Raw genomic sequence first — 11,126 nt, 5'->3', positions numbered from 1 at the left:
TCGAGCTGCAAGGGAGCGCGTCGGGCTCCACGTGGAACCACTTCTCGCGGAGTTGGGGTCGAGACGGACCGGCATTCCGCAGGAAGTCGGAGCGCCGGGTTTGGAGGAGGAGTTTGGGGCTGCACCGTCAGCCACGTGGCCGCCTCGCTCTTCCAGACAGTCGAGCATGTTCAGGGTCCCAGGTGAAGAGCGAAAGCGAATGGTGGGTTTCTGGAAACTTGAACTAAGCTCAAGGTGACGAGGGAGAGGACATGGGGCTCTCAATGGGGCCGGGTAAGTTATGGAGGCCCAGAGTAATAATAATACTGATATTTTCTGAGCACTGATTATGAGCTACTGGGCTCTGTATTAGAGGCATTATCTTACTTAGGCATCGTTAAAAGAGGGGAGGGGGGAGGCGGCAAATAGATACTGTGATCAAATAAGGGATCTAAACCAGGGAGGTTATGCACCTGGCCTGAAGCGATGCGCAGGTAGCTCTCACAAGTAGCGTAACCAGTATTTGGACACAGATCCTCTGATTCTGCGTTGGTAAGCACTTTTACAGACAGAAAAACTGGAGCTCAGAAGTGCTTTGTTCCAAACTCTACAGTAAGTGGCACTGTCTAGAGTAGAACCCAGGTCTCCTGATCTTAGCTTCACCCTCCATCCATTCATCCCTCCCCGGGAGCCGGGCACTCCGATGCTTCCCAGCACTGAGCTAGTCCCCAGACTCGCCCGTCCCTGCGTGAGTTGGATTCTTCAGATAAGGAGCGTGAAGGAAGGGCACTTCATACATGATGTCCAGTCAGGTTCTTGCAGCGGAGACGTGACTGGGCTAGTTGTCAGGGGGGAAAGCCATTTAGTTTTATTGCGGTTTGGGGCCCTAGAGGACATAATAGGACTTGCTTCTGATTGCAGGGTACAGTATTATCCGGTGAGGTGAGGGTCGTATTTTGGATGGGGAGTCTGGACTGAATGAAGTGAAAATAATGCTAGAAAGATCGTGTTGAAAGTAAAGGCAAATTCTGGTGCTTTGTTGTGGGAGACGAAAGACTGCCTATTGATATAGAATTTTATACCTATTCTAAATAAAAGTACGTTTCATATTTAGTAGTTTAGGGCTTTTTCCCTTTTTATGTCCATTTACTGATGTAATTCTCAAGGTTAAAATCTAATAAAATTCAAAAGTAGGCTAGGAAATAGACTTTAAAAAATATCAGAGTCAGGAAAGGAGAGAAAAAAGACCCTTCTCATTGGCTCTTAAAATCAAGTTGATTACTTGTGCCTGCCCATCCTCTTCTAGGCCCTGTGTCCTTAGAGGTGGAGCAAAGGAGTATGGCATAGTGGCTGAGAGCACAGCTCTGAAGTCGGCAAGAGCTGGGTTTAAATCCCTCATCACACTATTTACTATCTGTGTGGACTTAGGCAAGTCGTTTAATCTAACTAAACTGGTTTCCCCATCTTTAAAATAACAATGATAATCTTATCGGACTTATAGGGTGTCATAAACATTAAATGGATTGGTTCATGTACCATGCTTGGCAGAATTGTGAGCACTCGCTGAGTACAAGCCATTATTTTGGCTATTATTTATACATTGTCCCTAGTAAAATATCTTGCAAATGCTAAGTGCTCAACAAATGTCTGAACTGTTGTTGCGAGTCCAGACAAGAAAAGAGAGCTTTATGTAAGCCAAGAATAGGATGAACCATGTGGAGAGAGAAAAAGGAAGTGAAAGAAGAGCAGGACAACTGTATCTACAAAATAATGCTTGTTTATAGGAGGGATAATTTTGCTATAGAAATGGCAAGCTGATAGTTATATCAGAATTAAAATTATTTATGAAAAAATGAATGGATATTTATTCAAATTATCTCAGTTACAAGGGTAAATCTGACTTTTTCAGAATTCATTTGCGTGTTACTGGTCAGTGTGAAGTGGAGGGCAGAGCATCAGAAATCTCTAGACTTTCTAGAGCTTTGTCCTTATCCATAAAGACACTAACTACAGCAGAAAATGAGACTCCAGTATTCTTTATGACTGTAGTGTTTTTTTTTCTGCACCTATATACCCTCACCTGCTCCATATATATACTCTTCTATTTCATCTTCCTTGTCAGCCCTCCTGCCATTACCTCCGTTTCCAACCTAGACTGTGCAGTTTATCGGCATCTGAAGTCCCTGTGTCTGACGCCTCTGACCTAGGGGCCTGTCAAAACCTTAACCCTGAACCCATCCCATAAGTCCCCAGCTGGTTACCCTGGAGAAAATAACACAAAGTGACATACAACAGATTCTTGGTCTTCAGCTTCAGCTCACCCCCTGATTCTTGACAATCCTTTATCATTCATCAATTCCCAGTCAAATAATTTTCAGTGATTTCTCACCAACTACCACTTTGCTCAACCCCCTTTCTAGCCTCAACTCCTCTCTTTATTAGAAGGTGGCCAGAGTAGTCTAAAAATTATTTTTCAAGCACTTAAGACATTCACACACACCTGCAATTTTTATGCCTGTTCCTTTTCTAATTTTCATTCCATGTTCCCTTTCTAGATTGCACTTTAGAGGCTGGATGACAGAGCTGTAAGGACTGAGCAGACCTTTGAGTGACAAGATGGGGCTGCTCGGTGAGACCATGCCAGCATGCAACTGGGACTTTATCTTTAATGCAAGTGGTTTTCCTGCCGTAGCTAGTACTTTTGGTTAAAAAAAAAAAAATGTCTTTTTTTAAGTGATAGGGGTTCCAAATTGTTGTTTCTGCTTTGTTTCTAGCAGATAAATAAGGGCGAAAAGTTGATTCACTTGGTCTGGTGTGGTGTGAAATACCAAGACAGAGTCCTACTCCTGACTTGCCATCAAACACCCACTCATTTGAGTACAGATTCTCTAGGGGCCACAGACATTTCCAGTAACCTTGTTCCCAGTTAACTGAGAAAATTCAAGCCGTCATGCAACATATACCTTAACTTCCCGCCTCCCCATTTCCCTCGCTGCCACATTTATCTACCTCTCTCTTAGCTGTCTCAGAAGATGAAATATGACTCTTCCATGTATGCAATTGATGAGTGCTTCTCTTTCTAGACCTCTCAGCTGCATTTGATACCATTGATTAGACCCTCCTGGCAGCCTAACTCCCTTCGCTTCTCTCCTTTTTCTTCTACCTGCCTCACACTTCTTAGGGGGCTTTTTCTCTGCCCGCCCTTTAAATAGTGTAACTTCCAACCTTGTTTTTTTGTCTGTATCTTCCCCTTGGGAATATCCTCCACTTGTTTTACGTGGATCCTAAAACTACTGCTGTATCTGACTTCTCCCTCGAGATTCAGACTTATTTTCTTGCCTTCAGGATAGATCCGTGCGGGAGGACTCATGAGCCCTTCCAGCTCTGATTTGTCTCCCTTTCATTTCAGCTACCAGTCTATCTCACTGCTGCTGTCCAGCATTACCACTCCCACCTACACCCCTAAATTCATCTTGTAAGAAGTAGCAGCCAGAATGATCAATCTCAAATGTAAATCTGACCATTTCACTTGTCTGCTTAAATTTCTACAACCCTTCCCCCCAGCATCTCTTAAGATGAAGTCCACCTCCATAGCCTGGCGTGCTGGGACCTCCATGATCTTGCCATAGTTTATGCTAACAATCTCGTTTCCCATCACACCCACTTCCCATTTATGAGGCTGTTTTATACTTTGAGACCTTTTCTCATGACCTTTTCTCTAGACTGTTTTGATTTTCCTTATTCTTCAGAGGTCTTCCAAGAAGTCTTTCCCTGTGCCATAATCTAAATTAGCTGACTTTCCTCCTGGCTTTCTTGGCATTCATTCAAAAAATATTTATTGAGCCCCTCATTTTCTGCCAGACACTGAGCTAGATACTGGAAATACAATTGTGAACAAGCAGATGTGGTAATAACCAATCTGATAATTGACCTGACAGAGCTTATATTCTCATAGGGAAGGGAAACAAGTAATGTTTTAAAAAACTGGGTCAGGGACCGGCCTGGTGGTGCAGCAGCTTCACCGGCCTGGGGTTCACTGGTTCGGATCCCAGGTGCAGACCTACACACCACTTGTCAAGCCATGCTGTGGCAGGTGTCTCACATATAAAGTAGAGGAAGATGGGCACTGATGTGAGCTCAGGGACAGTCTTCCTCAGCAAAAGAGGAGTATTGGCAGCAGATGTTAGCTCAGGGCTAATCTTCCTCAAAAAAAAAATTAGTTCAGTCTTATTGTCTTGATGTGTGAGAACAGCTAGGAATTGGCTAGGTTAAAGGGTGAAGGGCATGTGTTCCAGAGAGAGGTAATGACTCTTGAGAAGGCTCAGACATGAGAGGAGAGCACAGTCTAGGAAGAGATTCTGGACAGAGGGCGAGAGAGGTAAATAGGGACCAGATCATGAAGAGCATTACTAGTCGTGTTAAGGAGTTGGGACTTCCTCCTAAAGGTAATTGTAAGTTTGAAGGGTTTCAACATATTTAGGTTTGTATTTTATTTTATGTTATTTTTATTTTTGTGAGGAAGATTGTCGCTGAGCTAACGTCTGTGCCAGTCTTCCTCTATTTTATGTGGGATGCCTCCACAGCATGGCTTGATGAGCGGTGCTAAGCCGGCAGCCAGGATCTGAACCTGCGAACCCCAGGCCACCAAAGCAGAGTGCAAGAACTTAGCCACTACACCACTGGGCTAGCCCGTGGGTTTATATTTTAGATGATGAATGTGGCTACGTGAGAAAATGGAATTGAAGAGCCGCAAGACTAGAGGGAGGGGACCACTTAGGACATCACTGTAGTAATCCCGGGAGAAGATGGCAGGCTATGCTAGGGTATTGCCAGTGTGGCTAGAAATACATCCCCAAGGATTTTAGGAGGTAGAAGTGGCAGGACTTGATGGCTGATGGAACTGGGAGGGCAGAAGTGAGAGAAATCAAGGAAATGGAGTTCCATAAACAAGTTTTGGTGAAGACAGGGACTACTCAATTTGCTATCGTATATCTACAGCCCAACACAAATCCTTAGACATTGTAGATGCTTGGTAAACATCTGTTGAATGAATGAGAGTTTTCTGGCTTGAGCATCTAGATAAATGGGGTGTCATTCTCTGATTTAGGTAACATAGAGGCAAACTCCTTTTGGGAGGTGACTGGTCATTGAGTTTTGGACATCTCTAGCTCAAGATGCCTGTGAGACATACATGTGAAAATGTCCAGATACATGGCAGTGGGAAGAGAGGTCTGAAGTGGATTCTTTGTGTACTTAAAAAAAATAAAAGTTTAGGGGCTGGCCCAGTGGTGTAGTAGTGAAGTTCGTACCCTCTGCTTTGGCAGCCCAGAGTAAGCAAAAAGAGGAAGATTGGCAATAGATGTTAGCTCAGGGCCCTGGCAATAGATGTTCACTCAGGGCCAATCTTCCTCACCAAAAAAAATGAAATAAAAGTTTATCTTATATTGAAATGATCTGTTCTGTGACTGTCTCCATTGCTACACAGGGCTGATTCTTAGTGACTTGATCCCCTAGCACCTAACACTGATGTGGCACAAACTGGGCACCCAGTCAGTGTTTGTTGTTGAACTGAAACACTCCTTTTTAAACATGGTGCATCTAACAGGAGAAATTAGTAATAATAGTAGGCTCTGAGGAGGGAAATTGAGTGTCAGAGAGAAAAGAAAATTTACTTTTTATTGTATGTACTTTGATTCTTTATGCTTTCCCCCCCATGTGCTTATTGTTCCTATGAAAAATAAAAAGATGGCAAAAAGTGTTTGATTCAATTTGTATGAACTTAAAACTGAAAACAACACTCCAACTTTTGTCTGTTTGGTATACACTAGGCTATTAATGCTATCTGAGCTCATACTAGCATTTTTGACCACGTCATATTTTTGATTGACTTACAGATTCTATAGTTGTATGATTGATGCCATTATTCATTTCACTTATGCAAATCGTGAATAATTTATTCATGTCTTAGAAATGACAGCCACGAATAGCAGGCTGAAGTGAAGTTATGAACACATACTTATACTGATGACATCAGACAGAAAATCTTTGAAACTGTGTATTGTGAGCTATGGGTAAAACCTCTCAAAGCAAAGGAGTGTCATAGTTTTATACTTGCCTGACTTTTCATATGAGGGAAACTGTCTCTTTCACGTATCAGCTAACGTTTATTGCTTGCTGACCTTACAGGTAACATCTAATATGCAAACCCCTTTCTTCACAAATTTTGGAATACCCTTCGCACATCTTAACTGTGGTTAATTTTGAATGAATAGTTAAAAATGTATAATGCTTTTGTATATTTTTGAATTAGTATTTTAGTGTATAATTTCATATAAAAGGTTGGGCCTATAAATACTGAAAATGCACTCATTTAAAGAAAATGGTAAATTCTAGTAAAATTTTTATATTCACAGCATGTTCACTGGGTGGCGCTGTTGTATTAATGTTAATCTTACACACTTTGAAAGTTGATTTCATTTTCTTTTACATAAGTAAACAGAATTACAGTGATAGACATCAAACACAATGTTCTAGATGGAAAAAATTAGATTCTAAATTTATTGGCTTTCAAATACATGTTTAGAGTTCAGGCTTAAGAGAACAGCATTGAATTCAAAGTAGGTATCTGCTTTTTATTACCTTTTAATCATTCCAGACCTGTTATTCTACTTCATTCTTCAGCTGTGTGCCTCTTTATTAGTGAATTTGGAAACTGAGCTATACATTTGCAATATTTTAAACAGTATCTTTCTTATGGACTCAAATGGAATTTTTAGTTTGAAACTGTAAGATACATGTCCTTGGCTAATTTGTGATGAACTCTGAACCAGATCCACAGAAGCAAAATTTGATATGTTATACTCTACTCCCTTATTATCCTCTCCCCAACTTTCATACCAGCCTATATTGTTTTAACATAGTTAGTATAGAAAACCTTAGGAATTGATAGCCCAAACAAATTGGATATTGATAAAAATTATTTGTCCCGTATGACATTTTAAATACATTTTTATACACTAAATATTTCCTATGTTGGTATTATCCTGTGGTGTTTCCAGTTATTTCAAGGAAGTTAACGAGATTCTCAGGAAAAAATATTAATATTAATGAACACTAATGTTAAAATTAATTATTTGTAATGAAAATTTTGGAAAAGGAAGTTTAAAAAAAGGAAACCAGTAATGACAGAGTATCACAAATCAGAAAACGCAGGATAACTAGCTTTTTTTGTCACAGTTCTAGTGTCATCATTCCTATGGATTCTTTTATGCTAATGATTTCTGTTATCTGGAGTATATCTAGTATGGACTCTATTTAGTGATCCCTTAGAAGGAAATCACTTCTAGGTTCTCAGTGTCTTCTTTTTGTAGTCCCTAATCCTGTTCTCTCTCAAAAAGGAGACTGTATCTGAGTGTTTTATCAAAATATTTCTGTAGAAGTATCAAGTAATAGTATCTAATTTCATCCTTAGTATTTGAAAAACAATCACCTGTCAATTTTCACCCAGTATCTATTAAATAGATTCAACCTGGTAAACAGGTTGATTATATAAATTCAAAATTGATACATGATTATTGTTCCTAGGATAACCCGTATGGTAATTTCCATTCCTGTACTTTTTGCATGTGATACTGAATAACTACTCACATTCATGGAAGATATACTAGGTTCTAGGTCCTCTCCATGTATTGCCTCGTTAAGTCTCACCACAACTGCATGAATAGTTTCTATTTCCATTTTTCAGATGAAAAATCAAAACATAAATCACATGAGAAAACTTTAATGATTTGCTCATAGTCATGCATCTAGGAAACCAGGGAGCCAAAATCTGAACCCAAGTAATCTACGAGGAGAAACCCTATCCTTAGCTACTCTACTGTGCTACCTAATCTTGAACCCTTATGGCATACTTGTGGGGGCAGTGTTGATTTTTGTAACCTGTGCAGTAGACGCCTTCTCTTTAAGTTCCGCAGGTTGTATCCCTTCTAAGGAATGGATCTCTCCATACCTTCTACCGCCTCCCTATAACACACACACACAGAATACCCATGAAAAGAGACCTCTGGAGCATTAAGCAGTTCTTTTGGGAAGGATTTAGTTGATTGGATTCTTTGTCGTAACTGCTTTGCTCTCTGTGTTGTTCAAGGAAGTGTGTCCCTCTGCAGGCTTTGGGTGGGCTGACAGTCTCACAAGCATGTTCTAGGCCTTCTGGGATGTCTTATGTAGGTATTCTCTCAATCCTAACCCTCTTTTCCCACAATTTGGCAGCTTCCAGGGTTCCTCCCAGCTCCTATTTCGCTAAGGCCTACCATCACTCCAAAGAGAAAGAATAAAGTCCTAGGCTCTGTCCATTTCTTCCTTTGTCTTAAAGAGAAATTTCACAGCTTTGGCCATCTGTTGATTGTCAGTTGCTTCTGGTTCTGCTCAGTGACTCAGGCTCCTCTAAAGGGTTTTTCCTGGAGTTAATATTAACTAAAACAAAACACATTTACTCCACCCCGAGGATTAATTTCTTTAAGAAAACCACTATTTGCTCTAAATGAGAAATTCATAATCATAGTATTAACATAATTTTGACCTTATTTCTTAGGAATGAACCAGACTATATTATGCTAAGAGATCATTCCTACCCTGCACGACAGTGAATTATTTATCTCAAAATCACTTTATTTCTCCTTTAACCACAGCAGAGCTGTAGTTTTGGGGGGGGGGGGTGAGGACATTTTATTTCACTCTTGTTATGTTTTCCTTTTAGGCTTGAAGATAGAAAGCAGAGTGGCAAACCATGCAGGGGGGTGACGAAGTGGGGGATAGAAATTTGAGCTAAGATTCTAACCCCAAGATAAATCAGACTTGACAAAATTGCAAAGATTTTGTATAGGTTACAAACATAATGGCCATCGTGCTGTCAACAGCAACTCATTGAATACTTGTATGTGTCAGACACTATATTTTCAATACCTAAAATTAGGACAGATTACCTATCAGTGCAAAATAATGTTTTAACTTTGTATTCTTCTCTAGAGGAGTGAAAAGGAAAAACTCTGTTTCTCTTCTCAAAACTTTATTTCACCTCTGGTCACCAAATGTGTGGGGTTTTTCCCACAGTGAACAATTCTGCAACACCAGCTGGGTGTCCTACAATTCAATTCATTTCTGACACTGCCCGAAGTTAGTGTCAGATCCCACAAGTTAAGGTCTCAGTTCCACAAGACTGCACCCACTTCAGAGGCCAATTATAAGTCTTAAGTTGTCACCTGTACTTCTGACTGACCGCCTGTAAATTGGAGTTCCCACCCCTCCCCCTTGGGTTCAGTAATTTGCCAGAATGGCGGACAGAACTCAGGGAATCCCTTGTATGTACCAGTTTATTATATAGTAGAAGATACCAGTGAACAGCTAGATGTGAGATACATAGGGCAAGATCTGGAAGGGTCCCTAGCATAGGAGCTTCTGTCCCCATGGAGTTGGTATGCCTCACTCTCCTGGCACATGGATGTGTTGACCACCCCAGAAACCTTCAAAACGGGTACTTCAGAGATTTTTATGGAAGTTTTGTCAGGTAGGCGTTGTAGGGGAGGAAGACATTTCCTCTACCTTCTCTGGGTTCATCTGGCCGGAGAACAAATTAAATTCACATAAGACAGAATAGCAGGAGAAAATTAAACAAAGCTTTATGAGGACCATGGCCTGGGGCCTTTCTTCCTGAAGGAAGAAAGGGCACCAAAGAAGTGGGGTGCTCAGAGTGGTTATATACCCCCAAACAGGATGTTTCACATATGATTGAAATGTCCCTCCCACAATAGTCACAAGATTGCCCTGTCTGGCACAGTGCTTGATGGACCCAGCAGGTGGTAGTCAGCTATCTCAGAGGGCGAAGCAGGAGGCAAGTCTATTGTCTCAAGCTGGGCGGTCACAGGTGAGCACAGCAATCAGTTCCTAGCCTAAGGAAAGGTGCTTAATCCTTAAGAAATGCCAACGTTGGGAGCGGGAGGGAAGTTGCACCTTTATCTCAAGGGCCTTTGTTCTTGCCATAGGGAATATCTAAAGCAGATATACAACGCATGCTCAACGGCCTCGGTCAGGCCCTTTTGGAAAGACAAGGTCAGGCCGAATTAGGTTTACACCAAATGGCTTCTTCATGTACTCCAACACATCCCATTGATTGCCATTTCTATCTGTCAATGTATATCTATACATTGGCTCAGGCAAGCCGAGCAACTCGCCAAAATGGCCGAAACCACCGCAGCTGAAATACCATATCCAGCTGAAGACAAAGGAGGATGTTGGAGGTGGGGGGAGTCGGTTACAGGAGGTTACCAGACAACCACAATAAACAAATGCAGATTTAAGTCCTTGCCTTCCCCATTGATTAAGGGTTTCTAGAGATAAGGTCATCCCCCTTTCTTCCTGGTTGAGGGAGATATCTTTACAGATGGAGAGTTCCTTTACAATGTAAATGTCTCTTACAAAGGGTAAGTAAATTCTCCTTTTCAATTGCTTTCCTGTCTGCAAAGGAACCAGCCTCAAATAATCATCATGCCAAAGAGACATATCTTGGGGTGGCCAATTCCAGGCCCCCACAGCATGATTGCTTATTAAGACAATTTCCAACACCTCTCCTCTCTCCAGAGGAAGGGGGTCGGGACTGAAAGTTCCAAGCTTCTAGTCATGCCTTGGTCTCTCTGCCATCCAGCCTCCATCCTGAAGCTTTCCAGGAGCCCAGTCGGAGTCACCTCATTGGAACAAAAGACACTCCTATCTCTCAGAAAGTTCCAAGGGATTTAGGAGCTCTGTGTCAGGAACCAGGGTCAAAGACTGACTGTTAGAACAAAAGATGCTTGTAGTGCTCCTGTCACTTGGGAAACCCTTAAATTACAAGGGTTTTACGAGTTCTGTTCCAGGAACCAAAGGCAGAGACCAATATATTGTTTCTATTATTTCAGTGTCCTGCTTAGTAAAATAGAGGCTTTTTCTAGATGATTTGATAGGTCCTTCCTGTTTAAAAAAAAAAGAAAAAGGACAAAAAGGTTCTCATTTTTATTTCACAAATAAAAATTGAGAAGACTTTATTAAGTTCTCCAACTATTTACCACTTTGCTAATGTAGAATCTTACATTGGAGAAAACTATTTCATTTTAGAGAAA

General features: G+C 41.2%; 1 long non-coding RNA gene across 1 annotated transcript in view; it reads left to right on the top strand.

The window, feature by feature from the left end:
• The first annotated feature begins 6 nt into the window (after window positions 1-6).
• LOC124250425 (uncharacterized) overlaps window positions 7-11,126 on the top strand; it is a 54,544-nt gene continuing 43,424 nt past the window's right edge. The window contains exon 1 of the long non-coding RNA XR_006891552.1: window positions 7-273. This is a non-coding gene — a long non-coding RNA (uncharacterized LOC124250425). The remainder of the gene's footprint in view (window positions 274-11,126) is intronic.

This window comes from Equus quagga, chromosome 13, assembly GCF_021613505.1.
Source record: "Equus quagga isolate Etosha38 chromosome 13, UCLA_HA_Equagga_1.0, whole genome shotgun sequence".
NCBI classification, from domain to species: Eukaryota; Metazoa; Chordata; class Mammalia; order Perissodactyla; family Equidae; genus Equus; species Equus quagga.
This window is presented reverse-complemented; position numbering and strand designations above follow the sequence as displayed.